The following is a 20,572-nucleotide window of genomic DNA, read 5'->3' on the forward strand; positions in this document are numbered from 1 at the left end:
CGGCCATCCTCGCTAGGAGTACGCGCGGTCTCTCCTCTCTGTGCACACGGGACAAGGCGTACTGGATGACCACCCCACCCCTTGTGTTTGACATCTTCGTCGAGCCGCATTGTCCCCATCGAGTGCTCCGTCAGTTTGGTCTCCTTCATCCGTTCCCAGTGCCACTGTAGGCAGCTCCCGGCCACGGGTACTAATGTAGTATTGTTCAAGCAAGTCGTATGCCATCGGTTTACATACTAATTCAGCCATTTCACTTGCAGATTTAGTCGACGTGGACAGGGTCCAAGGACACGGTGAGTTCCACGGGTACAGGAGTACGTCGACAACTGGCTCATCGCGACGGAGGATATCGTAGATGAGGATCGGCCACACACCGAAGCGAACTACGACGAGTACCTTCACTGGTACCAGTCATGGACCCGTACTCACGTTACTCACACCCTGACGGATCCTGTCGCACACGCTGCCAGGATTGATGACCAATACCCTAGGCACCACGACCAGGATTACTTTCGTGCGGTAAGTCCTTCGTCATTCTCGAAGTTTGACGTTCTGTAGTTGTTTGGAAGTAATGGATGTTCATCGGTACAGGTGGAAGCCTCGCGTGAGATACGAGGTGAGGTGGATGGGGTTGTCAGACGTCTAGAGGCCGGTGTCACGCTGACCGACCAGGAGTAGAAGATCACGTTTCATCGCATCCAGAAGAAGATTACAGCTGTTGTGTGTGCACTCAGTTGTCGTGGCGACAACGTAGTTCCGCGACGTGGTGGGAGTTCAGCGGCAGGTGGTCGTGGTCGATCATCGGCCCAGGGTAAGAAATACTACTGCGTAAGCTTCACTACTAACAATATTACATATGGACTAACAAATAAACTAAAACTTTGCCGACGTCATTTTTAGATGCCACAGGGGCGAGGACAACGACGCAGGCCGCCGGGTCCTCGAGGCAAGCAGGAGGTACTTCTTCTCAGGCAGGCGACATGTCCACTCAGACTCCGTGGACGTCCACACACGGGGCAGGGACCTCCACAAATGCGCTAGGTGGAGGGACTTATGTGGACCCGTTCTCATGGGATGACCCGTGGACGTGGACGACGACACCGTGCACGTCGTCCACCTCGGCATGGGCCACTGGGCAGGCAGGAGGGTGGACACCAGGTACGATTGACTCCTCTGTTGTAATGTGCTAACGGTATAACTGCAACCACGCTGCACGTTTATTACTTCGTTTTTGTTGTACGCTTTCGCAGGTTGGCATGACACGGCGAGAGGTAGCTCGTCGGGATAGGGTGGGGCCGGTTGGATGGCCCCGCCAACTGGCTGGACCACGTTGACACTAGGTACGAATGACACCTCTGTTGTAATGTGCTAACTGGTATAACTGCAACCACGCCGCACGTTTATTACTTCGTTTTTGTTGTACGCTTTCGCAGGTTGGCATGACACGGCGGGAGGTAGCTCGTCGGGATGGGGTAGGGCCGGTTGGACGGCCCACCCTACTGGCAGGACCACGTTGACACCAGGTATGATTGACACCTCTATTGTAACGTACTAAACGGTATAACTGCAACCACGCTGTACATTTATTACTTCGTTTTTGTTGTACGCTTTCGCAGGTTGGCAGGACACGGCGAGAGGTAGCTCGTCTATTCGAATGGTTTTACTCTGCAGAGGTGTACAACTTTACCCACAAGAAACAGCTCCACTGCACTTGAACGTTCGCCGGTGTATCACCACGATACGACAGAAAGGAAACTGTGATAGGACCCGTCACATAACCCTCCCTATTTAATCACACCGCACTTCAGGTTTCACCTCCTCCTTTACACCAAATCGGGCAGTCCCCTCTTGTGCCTTGGTGAATCAGGAAGTAGCAGAGGCCATCGTTACACCACGATGTCTCGTCCATACTCCATCACGTCCACTCTTGCCTTGGTATGTCAAATAGTTCGAAGCCATGGTTCAAATCCCACCTTACCCATTTCGGCATGTGGTTAGTACGGGTAAGACTTCCAGGGTTTCCCGAGAACCGGTCCTTAATTGTCATGGGTGCGACTTTCAAAACCATGCACCCACAACCCACCATAAGCAATATTTTAGTTGTATTTAATCCACATCAGGAGATTAAATCATGATCAAGAACTATTATAGTCTAGAATTAATGAAACATTAACCCATGAGCTAGTTGAACTAAGCATGGCTAAGCATCGCCTAACCCTAATTCTAGTCAAGTTATCCCTGGGATGACAATAATAATAAGTGGGAATCAACGGGTATAAAGGTAATTGCCCAATAGGTAAATAAAGTAAATACGGTAAAAATAAATGCATATTTGAATGTAAAAGCGGGGAATTTTATAATCATAGGTCCAATATGATCAAAGATGGGTGCCACTTGCCTTGCTCAGACCCACGAGGAACTTCAGCGATGACTTCGAGAATGATCGGCTCTTGGACGGGCGAAAAACCTACGACAAACAAAGCAAAACAAGCAAAACAGGCTATAAAACTACTGAAACAGAGAAAGAAACTATTTTTAATGGATTCATGGCATTTTTCTGGATTTAATGAAATTTGAATGGACTGAAACGGAGACTAGATGAATTAGTTATGAAGTTTAGAAGTTTTCTAGATTATTAAGACTAAACAAAAAAACCTTAAATGAATTTATTGTGCAATAAAGGGAGGCGCTAAGTGAGGAGAGAGGAGGCGGCTGACAGGTGGGGTCCACGGACAGTGAGAGAGAGGGGTGAGGGGAGGATGACATGTGAGCCTGGGGAGGAGAGGAGGGAGGAAGGGAGAGGGTGGCCGGCTGACAAGGGGGCCTCACGGGGAGCAAAGAGAGAGGGGAAAGAGAGGGAGGCCGACGGGTGGGGTCCACCTGGCGGTGAGAAGAAAACAGAGGAGGGGGAGGCGCGGTCATCGGCTCACCCGGCCGAGGACAGCCAGCGGCGACTGGCGACGGCGTCGGCCAGCGGTGGTGGCGGGCGACGGCACAACGGCGGCCGGCGGTCGCGACGACGGGGCGGCACGGCTGACGGGCAATGGGGCGACGGGCAGTAGGCGGTGGCCAAAGAAGAGGCGCGGCGACTAGCTCGGGGAGGCGACGGCGACGACACGACTCGCATGGCGGCGCACCGGCGACAGCGGCACCACGTCGACGTCGGCGAGGCGAGGGGGACGGCTCGCCGGCAGCGACCGACGACGCATGTGCGCGGTGGCGGCACACGGGCCAGCGGCGGCGACCGAATGGGAAAAGGGGGAGGTAGAGAAGAAGGGGAATGCTCACCGGCGGTGCGGGGCGACGACGAGTCGGCGTGGACAGGGAACGGGTGGTGATGGCCGGCGGCGAGCGAGAACGGCGGCGGCGAGCGAGAACGGCGGCGGCGAGCGAGATTGATTGGCGGCGGCAGAGAGGTTGGGCACGACAGCGACGGAAAACGAGCGTGGCGGTGCGCCAGGTTGAGGGGTTTTATAGGGGGAGGTGGTCGGCTAGGGCGGGGCGGCGATTGGTGGCCGAGTCGGCCACGGCTGCGGAAAAGGCGGCGGCGGTGGAGTCCGGCTTGGCCATGGCGGCGGCGCTGCTGGATCAGGCCGGGGAGGCGACGCAGACTTCGCGGTGGGCGGCGCGATTGTCACGCCCAGAAATTTACACCAAATTTCTGAACAATAGCATGTATTAAATCTCGGTCCAGGCATCAGCCCGAGTACACACTATGACAAATCAATACACAGTTCCACGACTTAAAAACAAATAAAAACAAATATCTATCGAAATGCAGCGGAAAAGGGAAACAAACTAAACCATCTTATCTTCAGCTTCAGCTAGCGAAGACGGCTCCACACCACAGGCACTCTCGACGGCGGACTGAACCTTACTTCAACCTTCGGAACAACCTTCTTCTGACACAGGCTCTGGCACTTGCTCTGGTGGGGGAAAAATTAAGCAAGGCTGAGTACAAACCACCGTACTCAACAAGTAACACCCAAGAGAGGAAGAATAGTGAATGCAACAGGGTATCAAGGATAGGCTAAGGTTAAATTGCACAAAGCTGCAGTAATTTAGCAAAACAGTAAATATAATAGACTGAAATAAAAGTAAAGTAAACATTTAAAATAATCATCCACTGTCCAACGTTACACCACGTTGCAACAGGCCCAGACCGCTGTCGAACGTTACACCATGTAGCGATAGGGTCAACCCTCTGTCCAACGTTAAACCACGTTGCGACAGACCCAAACCACTGCCAACGTTACACCACATTGCGTAGGGTCAAACCAGTTCCAAGATTAATCAGGTTATTAATGGTTCAACTAATCCCAGTGAATCTGTCAGTTCGCCCAATAACCGCGGGCACGGCTATTCGAATAGTTTTACTCTGCAGAGTTGTACAACTTTACCCACAAGACATGGCTGCCAAGCATGTTATCATGCCCCAACGTATCACCACGATATCTCAGTACGGAAACCATGATAAGACCTTTCACCTAACCCTCCCTAGACAATCGCACCACACTTCAGGTTTCACCCCCTCCTTTACACCAAGTCGGGCAGTCCCCTCTTGTGCCTTGGTAGATCCGGAAGCAGGAGAAGCTTTCGTTACACCATGATTGCCCGTCCATACTCCATCACGCCTACCCTTGCCTGGGTACGTCGAATAGGGACAAGCTAGATTACGAGTCTCACCGTTGCCCATTCTGGCTTGTGGTTAGTACGTGTAAGACCTTCAGGGTTTCCTGAGAACCGGTCCTTAATTGCCATGGGCACGACTCTCAAAACCATGCACCCACAGCCCACCATAAGTAATATTTTAGTTGTATTAATCCTCATCGGGAGATTAATAATGATTACAACCATTAAAGGTCTATTAAAGTGTAACAGTAATTAAATAATAATTGGTGAGCTAGTTGAACTAAGCATGGCTAAGCATTGACTAACCCTAAGTCTAGTCAAATTAACCCTGGGATGACAATAATAATAAATGGGGATCAACGGGTATATTGGTAAATGCCCAATAGATAAATAAAGTAAATACATTTGAATACAATGCATGTTTGAATGTAAAAGCGGGGGATTTTATAACCATAGGTTCAATATGATCAAAGAAGGGTGCCACTTGCCTTGCTTAGACCCACGAGGAACTTCGGTGACGGCTTCGAGAACGAACGGCGCTGCGACGGGGTCAAAACCTACGACAAACAAGGCAAAACCAACAAAACAGGCTATAAAACTACTGAAACAGGGAAAGAAACTATTTTTAATGGATTCTTGGTATTTTCCTGGATTTAATGAAACTTGAATGGACCTAACCGGAGACTAGATGAATTACTTATGAATTTTAGAAGTTTTCTGGGTTTTTAAACTAAACAGAAAAACCTTATTGATTTATTGCGCAATTAATCGGAGGGATGACGTCAGCGCAGGAGTGAGAGGAGGCTGACGGCTGGGGCCCATTTGTCAGTGGGAGAGAGGAGAGATTGAGGGGATGACACGTGGGCCAATCTGTCGGTGGGGCTTGCTGACAAGCAGACCCCACCGGTCAGTGAGTCAAAGCAGAGGAGAGGGAGGGGACTGCTTGGCCGAGCCGAGCGGCGCGCGGGCTCGGGCAGTGGGGAGGCGGCGATGCGGTGGTGGCGGGCGGCGGCGAAGGCCGGCGACGGGGACAGGGACCGACGACGAGCAGCGCGCGGCCAAAGGCCAGCGGCGCAAGACCGCGCATGGCCGAGCGGGTGTACAGCACGACGGCTAGCGAGCGAGCAGGGCGGAGGGCGGCGTCTGGGGACGACGCGGAGAGCGGCGACCGGCGGGTGACGCGGACCGGCGAGGGGCGGCACGGAGAACGGCGTCCGGTGGGTGACTCGGAGAGGAGGGCGACGGCGGCGGCACCGGCTCGGCGGCGAAGATCGCTCGACGGCAAAGACGGCCGGCGGAGGATTTTATGGTGGCGGCTGGCGCGAGTGGCACGCGCGGCCAGCAGAGGCAAGGTGAGGCAGCAAGGGGTGCGGTCGACGGTGCGACGTGGAGAGGCCGGTGGCGCGGCGTGGCGGGGGAAACTGCGCACGTGAGGGTGTGGCGCGACTGGTGGCAACCGGCGACGGCGACGACCCTTGGTGGCGCACGGCGGCGAGGAGGACCAACGGCGTCGACGCGCGAGCACGAGCCAGGAAGAAGAGAGGACGGGGAAGGAGGAAGAGGCGATGGCATCGGCCGAGCGGCTTGGGTGATGGCGCGGGCTCGGTGACGGCGAGATCGAGAGCGGCGGTGGCGCGGCAGATGGCAACAGAGATGCACAGCGCACGCACGCCCTCGGTGACGCGCGGCGAAAACAGAGGAAGGGAGAGAGGAGGAAGGAGATGCTCACCGGGGTGGTGGGACGGCGAGAGGCGGTAGTGATGGCCAGCGGAGGTGCACGGCGAAGGCGGCGTTCGGCCACGGCGATTGGCGGCGTGGTCTCGACGGCGGTGAAGCGCGGCGGTGAGAGGCGAGCGCGAGAGGGAGCGAAGGGGGCGGCAGCGCGGCCAGGGGAGGAATTTATTGGGCGGCCGCCGCATAGGCCGGGGAGGTGGTTGGTAGCGGCGGCGTGGCACGCGCATGGCGCGCGCGGTGGTGGCGCGGCGCTGGCGGAAAAAGTGGCCCGTCTGCTGGGCCGGCACAAGTGGAGCGGCAGCCGGCGCGTGCTACAGTCGGGCTGGCACGGCTAGCGCGACGGTGGAGCAGCGCGACAGTGAGGCAAGGACGCGGCGCGACTGCGCGGGCGAGCGGAGGACGGGGACAGTGGCGCGGGCACAAGGGCGCGGCGCCGGCTGGGGCGGGGAGGTAGTTAGCGGCGTGGCCGGGATGCAGCGCCGGGATCTCCGGGCGGCGGTTGGCGGCGGCCGGGGAAAGCGGAAGGAGGGTGCGGCGGCGCGGCAATGGCCAAGGCGACCGAGCGAATGGTGACGGCGACGCGGAGCAGCGGTGACCCGAGGGCGGCGTGGTGATGACGGCGAGCGGCGGCCAAGGACGGGCGCGAGGCGCACGTGTCGCGGCGTTGGCTCGACGGCAGAGGCGAAAGGCGGCCGGTGACGCGGCGCGACTACGCGGATGCGGCGCACGGTGGTGAGCGCGGCGACGAGGCAGAGCGGAAGCGTGCGCAGGTGCAGCGGCGCAACGCGGACGGCGTGGCGGCTAGGCGCGACGACACGTCGGGCGGCGCGGAGCGACGCGACGGCGGGCGCCGAGGGAGAGATTGAGGAGGAAGGGGAGAGTTCACTGGGTGGACCACGATGACGGTGGGGCGGCGGACGGACGATGGCCGTTGACCGGCGGGCGAAGGCGCAAAGGTGGAGACCGGTGGCGACAGCCGATGGCGGGGAGCAGCGCCCGACGGTGAATGCGGCGGCGACACGACGGGAACACCGGGCGGCTCGGGGAGGCGACGACGACGCGACGGGCGCGGCGGCGCGATGACGCTCCGACGACGGCGGGGTTGCGTCGGTGTCGGCTGGAGGAGCTAGACGGGCCTGACAGATGGGGCCCACCTGTCGGTGTCCTGGGAGAGGGAGAGGGAGGCGAAGAGGACTTAGGGCTCGGTGGTTTGGGCCGTGGCCTGGCTCGGTCCGGTGCGGGAGGGAGAGAGGTAGGGGCGAGCTAGGCCGGGAGAAGGACTGGGCCGGCCCAGCGGGAGAGGAGGAAGAGGCTGAAGGGAGAGTGAGGGAGGTAGGTGATGCGGACTTTGAGCGCCGGTTGGGACACGACTCGGGAAATTGCAGGCAGTACACGCATTCACACGACAGAACCAAATCATGCATGAATTAGAGATTCGTACGACAAATTAGATTCGTTACGTGAAACCGTGAACTGTTAGCGGAACAACGGCAGGAGTTAACGACCCGTTAAATTGAGATTTAACGACTCGCTAAACTAGAATTAGGCGACTTTAACGTTAAACCAATCTACGCTTACGAAATTGAATTCCGCACCGTAGATCAATCTCACGCTAGTTAATAGATTGGAAAACCTAAGCAATTACACTGTAGATTAACGATAGACTGATTTGCATGAATAAAACGTATGCAAACCTGAGGTTTGGTGGAGAGATCAGCGATGGATTGCGGTTGTTCCTCGCTGTTTGGCTAGAAAACCTGAACAATTAAACGGTAGATTAATTTAGATTGATTCACAAGAATAAAATATATGCGAACCTGAAATTTGGAGGAGAGAGACCACCCGGCAGGAGACCACCTCGGCATGGGCCACTGGGCAGGCAGGAGGGTGGACACCAGGTACGATTGACTCCTCTATTGTAATGTGCTAACCGGTATAACTGCAACCACGCTGCACGTTTATTACTTCGTTTTTGTTGTACGCTTTCGCAGGTTGGCATGACACGGCGAGAGGTAGCTCGTCGGGATGGGGTGGGGCCGGTTGGATGGCCCCGCCAACTGGTTGGACCACGTTGACACTAGGTACGAATGACACCTCTGTTGTAATGTGCTAACTGGTATAACTGCAACCAAGCCGCACGTTTATTACTTCGTTTTTGTTGTACGCTTTCGCAGGTTGGCATGACACGGCGGGAGGTAGCTCGTCGGGATGGGGTAGGGCCGGTTGGACGGCCCACCCTACTGGCAGGACCACGTTGACACCAGGTATGATTGACACCTCTGTTGTAACGTACTAAACGGTATAACTGCAACCACGCTATACGTTTATTACTTCGTTTTTGTTGTACGTTTTTGTTGTACGCTTTCGCAGGCCGGCGGTCGCGACGGCGGGGCGGCACGACCGACGGGCAATGGGGCGACGGGCAGTAGGCGGTGGCCAAAGAAGAGGCGCGGCGACTAGCTCGGGGAGGCGACGGCGACGACACGACTCGCATGGCGGCGCACCGGCGACAGCGGCACCACGTCGACGACGGCGAGGCGAGGGGGACGGCTCGCCGGCAGCGACCGACGACGCATGTGCGCGGTGGCGGCACACGGGCCAGCGGCGGCGACCGAATGGGAAAAGGGGGAGGTAGAGAAGAAGGGGAATGCTCACCGGCGGTGCAGGGCGACGACGAGTCGGCGTGGACAGGGAACGGGTGGTGATGGCCGGCGGCGAGCGAGAACGGCGGCGGCGAGCGAGATTGATTGGCGGCGGCGGAGAGGTTGGGCACGACAGCGACGGAAAACGAGCGCGGCGGTGCGCCAGGTTGAGGGGTTTTATAGGGGGAGGTGGTCGGCTAGGGCGGGGCGGCGATTGGTGGCCGAGTCGGCCACGGCTGCGGAAAAGGCGGCGGCGGTGGAGTCCGGCTCGGCCATGGCGGCGGCGCTACTGGATCAGGCCGGGGAGGCGACGCAGACTTCGCGGTGGGCGGCGCGATCGAGCGGGCCGGCTAGCTGGGCCGAGGGAGAGGAGGCGCGCTGGGCCGAGGCGACCGACGACCCGGGCGGGAGGAAGGGAGACGGGCCGAGGGATGGGAAGGGAGGGAGGAGGGTTGGGCTGGTGGGCCGACGGCCTGCTCAGCTGGGAGGGGAGGAAAGGAGAGGAAAAGAGAAAGAAAGAAACAGGAAAAAGGGAAAGAAAAGGAAGGAGGGAAAACACTCTTGGAGATGCAATAGGAGAATCGCATTGCTTCCACAATGCAATCCGTGAGAAAATGTGCATGCATGCATTCTTGGCTAAACTAAGCAAAGCTTTAAAAGAACAAACTAAACTTTACGGGAAGTAGAGAGGACCTTGCGGGATAAAGCAGCATACTATGCTATAATAAGTAAGCATCAGAAAGCGCAAAACTCTCTCGCAGCCTCACAAACATGCATGTATCCATCTATTTGTTTCTTATATATGGTGGTATGAAGGGAACCATGCATGTCTCAACAGCAAAAACAACAACAAAAAAGGCACCGTACCTACCGCTTAGGGACGCATTGTTCCATCAGAAATCAAGATGTCCAGCCCGATGAGGAGGCTGTGCTTCCTGCTTGTGTCCCTTGTGGTGGTCATGGCGTTGCTGGTTCTGCCGGCGGCGAGCACAATGACTGATGAGGAGAGGAAGGTCGTCAAAGTCGCTGCCGGGTGCACGAGAGAGTGCCACAGCCTGTGCGCCGTCTTGCCTAAAAGTGAGGATCCCCTCTGCGACATTCGGTGCGAATCCATCCCGGTCATCTTCAACGGCACCGTTCGAGACCCCGCCACCCTGCACCCGCAGGCAGCCTCGACGGCCGTGCAGGAGATACAGATGTGCTCGACAGGTTGCTCCCTGCGGTGCATCCCCGAGGGAGCCAGCAGCAGCAGCAGTTGCAGGGACAAGTGCGCGGACACCTTCCGCCCCTTCAGCCCGGCCATCGCCACCCTCGGCCAGACCATGGCGACCGACGTCTTCGCCGGTGCGAACCCACAGCATGCCCCACGCAAGGTTGAGTTCAAGTTTAAGGCCTGCGGCGATGCCTGCATGGGTAAGTGCGTCGCGTGGGCCAGCAAGGGTGGCGGTGGTAACAAGGACTGTGCTCGCAGCTGCGCCCAGGCCTGTGGCTTCTACGAAGGGGCCGCCGTCGTGCTCCAGTACGCCATGCCGCCGGCGACAGCTCCCAGCATCGCCGCCGTGGGCGGCGACACCGTCGCCAGCACATTCAAGGCTTGCATCGGGCACTGCTCCGCCAATGACGAGAAGTGCTTCAACAAGTGCAGCTATGCCGGCTACATCGTCAGCAAGGCCAAGGCATACATGAAGCTGGCCACCGGTGCCTTAGGCCTGCCAGCGTGATTCATCCGGCCGCATGCTCCATAAATAAGACCTTTTTTTCTTAAGAAAAAGAAACAAAAGGAATATATATATAATATATCATGCTGTCATGATTCATGCATCTGCATGATCCATAAAATAAACCTTCTTTTGAAAAAAGAAATGAGAGGAGAGCATGTGTGGATGAAGATCAAAAAAAGAATAATTAGATTTTTCAGTTCCATATCCTCCATGGAAAAAAGGGCAAGCCTTAACGCACGGCTCTCTCTCCGGCACAAATGATTTAAGCCGAGGTCTTTAATTAGTTCAACTATACAAATTCACAAAATATTATTGGAATCTACGGGTTCATCACTTTCATGATCAATGAGAGATAGACATATATAGATAGGAGATGTACTTTGCTTATATTTGAATTAAAATTTAAACAAGAGTTGTGAAGAAAACTGTATCACACAGTGTTGACACCTAGAATTGGACTTTGGAGTTTTGGAAGGAGTCTGAGTCCAAATGTAAGTTGTTTTCCATGGTTTTTGGAACTCTAATGAAGGCAATTCCAAAGAACATCAAATCTATCGATCGTTCTTCTACTTTTTAATCCAAGCTTTACGTAGTATAGATCTTTGCAGATTTGTGATGAAAATTTGCGGGCTCTTTTCATACAAACAACAAACAAAGGAACATCCTCTGTGGATATGCCTCGTAGATCCTTCTTACTCATCCATGAAAGCGGGGGGGGGGGGGGGGGGGGGGGGGTTATCTTCGAATAACTCGATCGACGATAATTTGTCGGTATGATTTGGTTGAGTTATCTGAAAATTCAGTACGTCGCACCCAAAAAAACCTTCTCTTCCTTATTTAGCACACTACAAGAAATAGGTGACGTTTCATTTACGTCATAAGCACTAAAATTTATGTCATGTTTTAATCTTTATGACGTTCACGTGACGAAAACACAATCGTCACCTATCATGCGTCGCTAATCATGTTCTATGATGAAAACATGTTTTTTCATCGTTGATCTAGTGACGATCCTTCTTTCATCATTGAGCTAATGACATCCGTTTTCGTCATTATTGAGTGCATGAAATGTCACAAATCACCAGGTTTTAATAAATATATAATTGCCACATAGGATAAAAAACGTCATAAAATTTTAGCTGTGTACCACGTGGTGCTGCTGATATGGCAGGTTTATTATGACAACTTAATTCATCATAAAATATCTTTTGACCTATCAGAGCCGATGATTGAGCAACCCATTTATGGGCTAAGTCCAATCAAAGGCCCCAGGCCCATCTATAACATAGCAATACATACTATTTTCAGCCCAATTGTATTATATCCATTTGCATTAAAAACAGATAACAAATGGGCCAAGACCATATAGGCCGAAGCATTTACCAAATAGCAGCCCATACAAATATAGCCCAGTTAACATCCAATACAACCCAGTGAACATCCAATACAGACTTATAGCCAAAAATTACACCCAAACCTAATCATATGTGTCCAAATACAATCATATGTTTACCGATCAAAACAAACATAAACAAGTGAAAGTCCTTTAGCAGCCAGAAGTCTCGAGCCTAGCTCCATCTGCAAAGAGGTGAAATCAAAATATTTCAGAACTATATGCAGAAAGAGGAATAACTAGAATGAACCACCATGTTGCCGCCATATACCAAAAGTTCAATTTAAATTCAGCTGATAGTGTGTTCTGCTACTAAACACTCAGAATTAGCATTGAAATTCAGCTAAGAAACTACCCCCTTGGTCCACAAGAAATTCCTTCCAGTTACACATGTATTTATAACCTGTCACCTAACATGTTTTTTATTCAGATTTGAATCTTCCCTAAGTAAGATTTCAGTTCCCACGCCTAAAGGTTTGAAAAAGGTTAAGACAAATTTCCCCTCTATGATTTTATCCAGTCTGAACAACTGTACCTACCGGCATCCAAACAAACAACTCCCACCAATTCTTGATCAATCCAACTGCCTAAAAACTTGTACTATATTGTTCTGCCATGGTAGTAAGTAGAAGGTGTAAGACCACTTACTTTTCTGGTGCACAACCCTCTTTGTAGTTTGCAATTCATATCTGCAATGCACAATCACTATTGGACTTCTTTTCTTGCATCCTTCTCTTCAGGACTTCCTCGTAGCGCGCGATCACTACCGTCTCAATAATATGGTAGCATTGTAGCAATCTTCAGTAAATTACTTCAACCACTACGGCTGTCAAAAGAAAATAAAGAAATATAAAATGAGAAGAAAACCAACTATTAATCACAGTAACATAAATCATTACACTAAATCACAATTTTCAGAATGACACGATTGTCCTGGCTATTTCTTTACTTTCTTTTAATAAGATCTGGGTTTCCTTCAAGCACTGTATAAATTGAACTTGAAATACCATCAGAGTCACATATCCTCAACTTGAAACTAGATTTATTTAATCTGACCCTAAAAGTGAATCCTTTGAACCTGAATTTATTTCAAGTCCTGAGTATGCTGCAGTGACTGCAGTTTTACATTACAAAGACTACTTGACAATGTTAAAAAATTCTTATGAAAGGCATAATTTACTTTGCAAAGCATCAAAATTAAGAATGATGTATAATGTAATTGATTTTTATTGTGTGTAACATCAGACAAAAAATATTCAAGCATAAAATTAATTTCAAGATGGTGAATACCTGAACAGGTATCAGTAATCGAGCCTTAATAGGTAACAATAATCCCGATTTATTTTTTAGCGCATTCAGGTCCTACATGCAAAATTTTGATGTACCCTACAACCTACAGCCCTGAGATAGCACCAAAATCAGATCAGCACGTCGAAGCAAAGACAAACAAGGCAGAGAAAATAGTTTAGTATCTTCCTTCTACCATGCATGTCGAAGTAGAGATTGAATCTGATATAGGCAAGCCTCAAGCGTGCACACCATTGGGAAATCCGCAGGTTAATCAGAATGCTTCCAAAATGCAAATCTATGAAACAAAAAAATATTAGTTTAAGCAACATAGAATGGAACTATAATGGTGAAATGATATTTTTTCAAAGTAATGTAAATAGTTTGTAAACCACACGAAGTGAACTAGTAGTTGTTCATCGGCGAAAGAAAGAATGTATATACTAATAGGTGAGTTAACACACAGCACAACCTTGGAACTAGTCTCTTCCAAAACAAAAAAAAATCTAAACAAATCATCGTGGTCACACTCACGGATGGTTCTATTACGATCCTCTATCCAAAAATGTCAGGATCAACACGGCCGACTAGCAAGGACCAGCGAGGGGAGTTAGGGAAAGTACAGTGATGCACACACGCACCATCGCTCCAACCTCCAAGTCGACAGATCCTGTAGTCATCACCATGGTAGGTAAGCCTCTGCCGCCGCCGCGGAGCCGGATCCAACGAAGAAGATGCTCAAGTGGGATCCGGGGCGGGGGAGGCCCCGGGGAGGTGAGCTGCCATCGGCGCGGACGCCTGGTTTACCCGCGTGGTCATGAGCTTGAGAAGGAGATCGGATGGATGATGGGCAGGGGGGATGTCGGCAGTAGAGGGGAGTGTGTTGCAACGGAGTGTGGCGGAGGAGGGGATGGGCGGGGGGCGGAGGAGATGGCGGCAGTGGCTACGGTGAAGGGCATGGAAGTCGGAGAAAGGGTTAGTGAGGAGATGGGGGCGCGGCGGAAGTGGAGGAGATGGTGGTGTGGCGGCCGGCAGAGGTGGTGGAGGGGATGGGGGCGCGGCAGCCAGTGGAGGTGGAGGGGGTGGGGCGCGGCGGCCGGCGGAGGTGAAGGAGGGGATGGGGGCGCGGCGGCTAGCAGAGGTAGAGGAGAGGGGGCGCTGTGGTCGGCGGAGGTGGTGGAGGGGATAGGGGTGCGACGGCCGACGGAGGGATGGGGGCGCGATGGCCGGCGGAGGTGGAGGGGGTGGGGCGCGGCGGCCGGTGGAGGCGGTGGAGGGGATGGGGGCGTGGCTGCCAACAGAGGTGGAGGAGATGGTGGCATGGTGGCTGGCGGAGGTGGTGGAGGGGATGGGGGTGCGACGGCCGGCGGAGGGGTTGGGGGCGCGACAGCAGGCAGGGGTGGAGGAGGCGGCGGCGGTGGAACTGGAGGGATGAGGAGGCGACAGATGTGGGTGACCTAGGGTTTTCGGCGGCAGATGAGGGCAGTACAATTACTATCCTACCCTTTCTATTTTGGTGGATGGTATAACACAGTCTAGTAATTTTTCGGATGGGGAGGGGTAGTAGAGTCAATCCACTCGGAAATTTTTTTGGGTTGGCGCCAGTCAGTGAAATTTTCTGGAATGGCGCCACTGAATCAGGCCCACCCAACATTTTTTCTCCTTTTATTTTATTAAATCATTGTGAATTAAAACACAAAAATTATACTAAATCAACTCGTATGAAAAAAGTTGCCAAAAACAAGGTTGTAGAGCTCATTTAGATTTACAATTTTTCTTTTGGTCATTTCTCCATCCGAGTTTGATTAGACTATATAAAATTTGAATTTCAAATTATGATAACTTTAAACAATATTTTTAATACTAAAAGATTTCAACTGAAAAAGTCATCAACAATAAAGTTGTATAAATCATCAATATCTACAACTTTTGTTTTGGTCATTTTGTTATATAACTCCGTTTCAATAGGTTGAATTTGAATTTCAAAATATTGCAACTTCAAATAACCTTTTCAAATAATAAATGATTTCAATTGAAAAAGTCATCAACATCAAAGTTGTAAAACTCATCAAGCTCTACAACTTTTATTTGGGTCATTTCTTCATCCGGCAAAGCAGTTTGTAACACTTTTCACAAAATATATATATCTCTCATCTAGATTATAAGCTATAAGTGAATATATTAATTTTGTGAACAATGTTACTACTATTTTGTTGGATGAAGAAAATGACCAAAATAAAATTTATAGATATTGATGAGTTATACAACTTTGTTGTTAATGACTTTTTCAGTTGAAATCATTTAGTATTTAAAAATGTTATTTGAAGTTGTTATAATTTGAAATTCAAATTTTATATAGGTCAATCAAACATAGATGGAGAAATAACCCAAGTAAGATAAATAGATCTCAGTAAGTTATAAAACTTTGTTTTTGACAATTATTTCACAAAAGTTCATTTAATATGCTAAAATTCGATTCAAAGATTTAAGATTTTGAAATTAATTGAAGGAGGGAGGCAAAATGGACTTCTCGGGGAGAGAGGAGCAAAAGGCCTGTTATGGGCCAACCCTTTTGCTCATCCCTCTCCGAGAAGTCCATTATGCGTCCCTCCTTTGAATTAATTTTAAAGTATTAAACCTTCGAATGGAATTTTATCTTACTAAATGAAATTACTTGAAAAAGTTGTCAAAAGCAAAGTTGTATAACTTATTTAGATCTACCGGTTTTATTTTGGCCATTTCTCCATCTTAGTTTAAATGACCTATATAAAATTTAAATTTCAAATTATGACGACTTCAAACAATATTTTCAAATATTAAGTTATTTCAACTGAAAACGTCATTAACAACAAAGTTGTATAACTCATCAATATTTACAACTTTTGTTTTGGTCATTTTGCTATATGTCTTTGTTTCAACAATTTGAATTTGAATTTCAAACTATGCTAACTTGAAATAAGATTTTCATATACTAAATGATTTTAACTTAAAAAAAGTCATGAACAACACAGTTATATAACTCATCAATATCTATAACTTTTATTTTGTCCATTTTTTCATCTGACAAAGTGGTAGTAGCATTGTTCACAAAATTTATATATCTCTTATATGGTTTTATAAACTATAACACAGATATATAAATTTTGTGAAAAATGTTACTAGCACTTTGTCGGATGAAGAAATTACCAAAATAAAAGTTATAGATATTAATGAGTTACACAACTTTTTGATTGATGACTTTTTCAGTTGAAATCATTTAGTATTTAAAAATATTATTTAAAGTTGTTATAATTTGAAATTCAAATTCGAATTATTGAAGCAAAGTCATATAGCAAAATGGACAAAATAATACTTGGGCCGAAAAAGGCCCAAGGATAGACAGAGGAGTTTTAATTTGTTTTCAATTTATTTTAATAGGTTAAATGAGCTTTGTGGTATTAAAATTAGTTATTGAGTTCCGAAAATTCATGAAAAATTTCAGAGAATAATTAAGACCACGTAGAATATTACAAAAATATTTTTGACCGTGATTTTTAAAGAAAAAGTTTAGTTTCCTCATTAATTTACTTGATTAAATTGCTTTAACTTTTAATATATTTTTTAGAAATGCATTATATAAATCTGTGACGTTTGCTTTTTGCCCCCTATGACAAATTAGTATTCGTCATAATGTCCTATTGAAATACTTTATGACGATTTCTAGTTAGTATTAACGACGAACACTTTTTTTCGTCACTAAGCCACCCCATCTCATACTAATCGTCATAAAATGGAATGTGCTAATGACGAATAGCTCTGATGCCACGAGAAATTCGTCACAGAAGGTCATATTTCTTGTGGTGGCACCTAATGTTCAAAACTTCCTTATCATTACACTATTAATTTTCACCCCTATTCGTGCGGACACTTATTGGTGTTAACTCTAAGGGGAAAGACAATTTCCACATTCTTTGGTCCCCAGTCAGGTCGCTGGTATGCTGGGCGCCATTTTCTTTTATTCCCATTTTGTTTTCATACTGATTTATGTGGTGACATTTTTTCTTTCAGTTTTTTCCTTTAGTTCTCACTTTGTGTACAACAACATTGTTTTTTACACATACATCTCCAGCAACATATCCATGCACTTAGGATTAAAATGCACCATGACAACAAACCAATAAATTTGAGAGAACACCCAAGTTCACGTAATAGATCACATACTTAATTCACATACAAGTTTACGTGCAGTACAAAGGACATATGAGATTATTGTCGGTCTTCATTTATTGCAAGAATTGCAGGATCTACCTTTTTGCTCCTTGTGCCCATTGCAGGGCTATCAAGCTGCAGCTGCTGAGTTTTTGTAGTCATTTTGGGCATGCCATTCTTCTTCCTTTTGCCCTTCCCCTTCTTATCCCTTTCAAATGTTTGATGGCCGTAGGAAATTCAATTGGAAGTGGATCAGGCTGATTTGAGCCACTCCATCGCCTACTCATGTATATGAACAATTATTTGAAGAACAAATGAAAACACGCACAACATAGAAACAAATTTAACGTGGAGAACCCTGTAGATAAAAAACCATGGGCGCCACTATGAGAAGATAATTACAATGCAGGGGAATAAAATAGGCCGTCACACCCTTCCCGTGTATATAAAAGAGAAATCTAAGAGTCCTAGTAGAAAAAGACTACATATATATATCTTATTAGGAAACTCTACGAGTCCTAAAGGAAAAAAAAAAGACTAGGAGTCATATTAGAAAACAAATAACATAGTCCAAATACATGGTATATTATAACTCAGATCATATCTCTAACATTAACCACGCAATAAAATTTCAGATTTAGTAGAGCTACCTTTTCGAGGCTCCAGATCAAAGTTAGAGTTGCCAAGGTTTACCTTCTTCATACTTGAAATGTCCAAGCTTTGGTAACCGAAAAAAAATCAAATTAGTTGATTGTACTTAGAATTTAGCATGATGTTTGACCAATAGAATAGGTACCTTATGGAAGCTTCAAAACAAGAGTCAACAAATTTTTTCTCTTTTGTCCTAGTAGTGCTCTCCAAGTTTTGGCTATAAGTGAGAAGGACGATGATCGAGAGACCGTTGATGCAATATGAATTCGGAAAAATGAGAGATGAGACACCAACAAGCTCATTCCATAGCTTAGGGTTACTAAGATAATTGTTAGCATCAAGCTATATGTTGTTGTCGTGCTGCTCTTCCCATTCAAAATGGCCAGTCAGTGATGGGCTCAAATGATTCAAACAGGTCACAAAGAACATTTGTACAACCTTGACCTTATTGTGTACATCAAACATGCTTATACAATCTTGGTCTGACTTAACTTCTGTGAATTTTCCTAGAACATCATCATAGTACTCCTACATCGGTTTCATTTTCAAATACCCTGAAGGATACTTATGTACAACTGATTAAACAATATCCATATAATTTGACTGCTCTCAACTCTCTCTTGTCAGAGAAGAGGGTCTGTAACTAAATCAATGACTCACCTTATATATCATAATGGGCTACCTCGTCTCAATAGGTGAAAATCAAGGTCTCGTCCCTTCCCTCTATCCTAAGATTATCGTAGTGGTTGATGAGATGAGAAACGAAGTGAGGTCAAGGAAACGTGATTCCAGGTACGCCCGTTCCTCTACATCGTTTGACTATCAAAGTCAGGTCTACTAGATTTTGACCTTGTTACCACAAAGCTCATTGCAACAATGCGAATTTAGTTGCAATAGGGAGGTCTTATTACCATGGTTTTGTAATATCGTTGCAAGAGGTAGGTGTTATCGCAACTATTTTTATAATGGTTGCAAGTAGTTGAGAATATCGCCATGATATTTTGCCATCGTGACAACCCTGATTTTCGTTGCGATATGCACATGATATTGCCACCAAATATAGAACTGTTGTGATTACTTGTTAATATTACCACCAATTTGATTCTGTTGTCATAACCATGCCTTGTGTTGCAATAGTTTTCTCCATATTGCAACGAAAACCTAAGTCGTTGCAAGATTGAAGATTGTATTGCCACGGATTTGATTGTGTTGTCTTAAGGATAATTTGAGTTGCAATAGGTGGTTGTATATGGTAGTATTGCTGTCGCAATAAATCAATTTTGTTGAACAAATTGTTTCGTGGGCCTTTCACATATATACAGGCGCTGATGTTGGTCTGGTTTATTGCCGGGACAATAATTTCAAATTTACCATGCCTAGTAAATATCATGTCTATTCCAACTAAATATAGTTTCACTTTTACCATGCCTAGTAAAATTAAAATTGAAGGTGGTATTGGCATGGCAAAATATATATTGTATACTTGGGCATAGCAAATTTAATAAGTTTATTGGGGATCCATTTGTATAATAAGTTTTTCTAGAACGACTAAAATATAAAAAATGTAGCAAAAAATCTACATTGGGTATGCGCACACAGAAGGCTTATCGAACCAGGCTTGTTCAAGAGGCGTTGGAGCGGAATGCAGTGGGCCCAATCGGTATCCCTTTGTTTGATATGCCGACCTGTCAACCTTTGGCAGGTCGTCCACTTAAAATTGCATGGTAAAAAGCTACTTATCCCCCTTGTTATATTGTTTTAAAATTTGCAAAACAAATCCGAGCACTTATATTATAATATTAATCTTAATGATATAATTAAAAATCTAAAATTTAAATTTACTGTTGTTAACCTAACTAATTAGTTAAGAATAATATGATATAATTTAAATTCTCAAAATTGTTGCCTCCATGTGTAATAAATAAAATGATTTTCCAAACATTTGAAAATTTTAAAAGGTAAATCTAACGAGCTTAGGACTTGAACCCTGACCATATGGGTTTAGTATACAAAGCATTTAACACTAGGCTAGCTTTACTAGTTATTAGTATTGACTTTCACATTTTTTTTAATATAAAAAGAGGTCAGTGCAACAATAAACATTGGCTCGTCCTGCCAAAGGTTGTCTATTGTGGAATTAGTTTTTGGTGCAGTTTATTCTGAACGTACACCAATAAACATTGGCTCATCCTATAGTTCTAGTACCTCAGTTAAATATCTTGATGATTTTAATAATGCATCAAACTAATTATGTTCCTTCATTCAAACTAATTAACTATATTGTGAGTTTTATAAAAGAGTCATTTAACAAATTTTTGGTAGCC

General features: G+C 47.5%; 1 long non-coding RNA gene across 1 annotated transcript; it reads right to left on the reverse strand.

Annotated features, from left to right (window-relative positions):
- Nucleotides 1-12,107: 12,107 nt before the first annotated feature.
- On the reverse strand, nucleotides 12,108-14,476 carry LOC121055477. The gene is made up of 5 exons (XR_005812567.1): nucleotides 14,051-14,476; nucleotides 13,606-13,707; nucleotides 13,413-13,523; nucleotides 12,771-12,948; nucleotides 12,108-12,307 (listed from the first exon to the last, which is right to left on the reverse strand). It is a non-coding gene; the product is annotated as an uncharacterized LOC121055477 (long non-coding RNA).
- Nucleotides 14,477-20,572: the final 6,096 nt, after the last annotated feature.

Source organism: Oryza brachyantha, chromosome 10, assembly GCF_000231095.2.
Source record: "Oryza brachyantha chromosome 10, ObraRS2, whole genome shotgun sequence".
Classification (NCBI taxonomy): domain Eukaryota; kingdom Viridiplantae; phylum Streptophyta; class Magnoliopsida; order Poales; family Poaceae; genus Oryza; species Oryza brachyantha.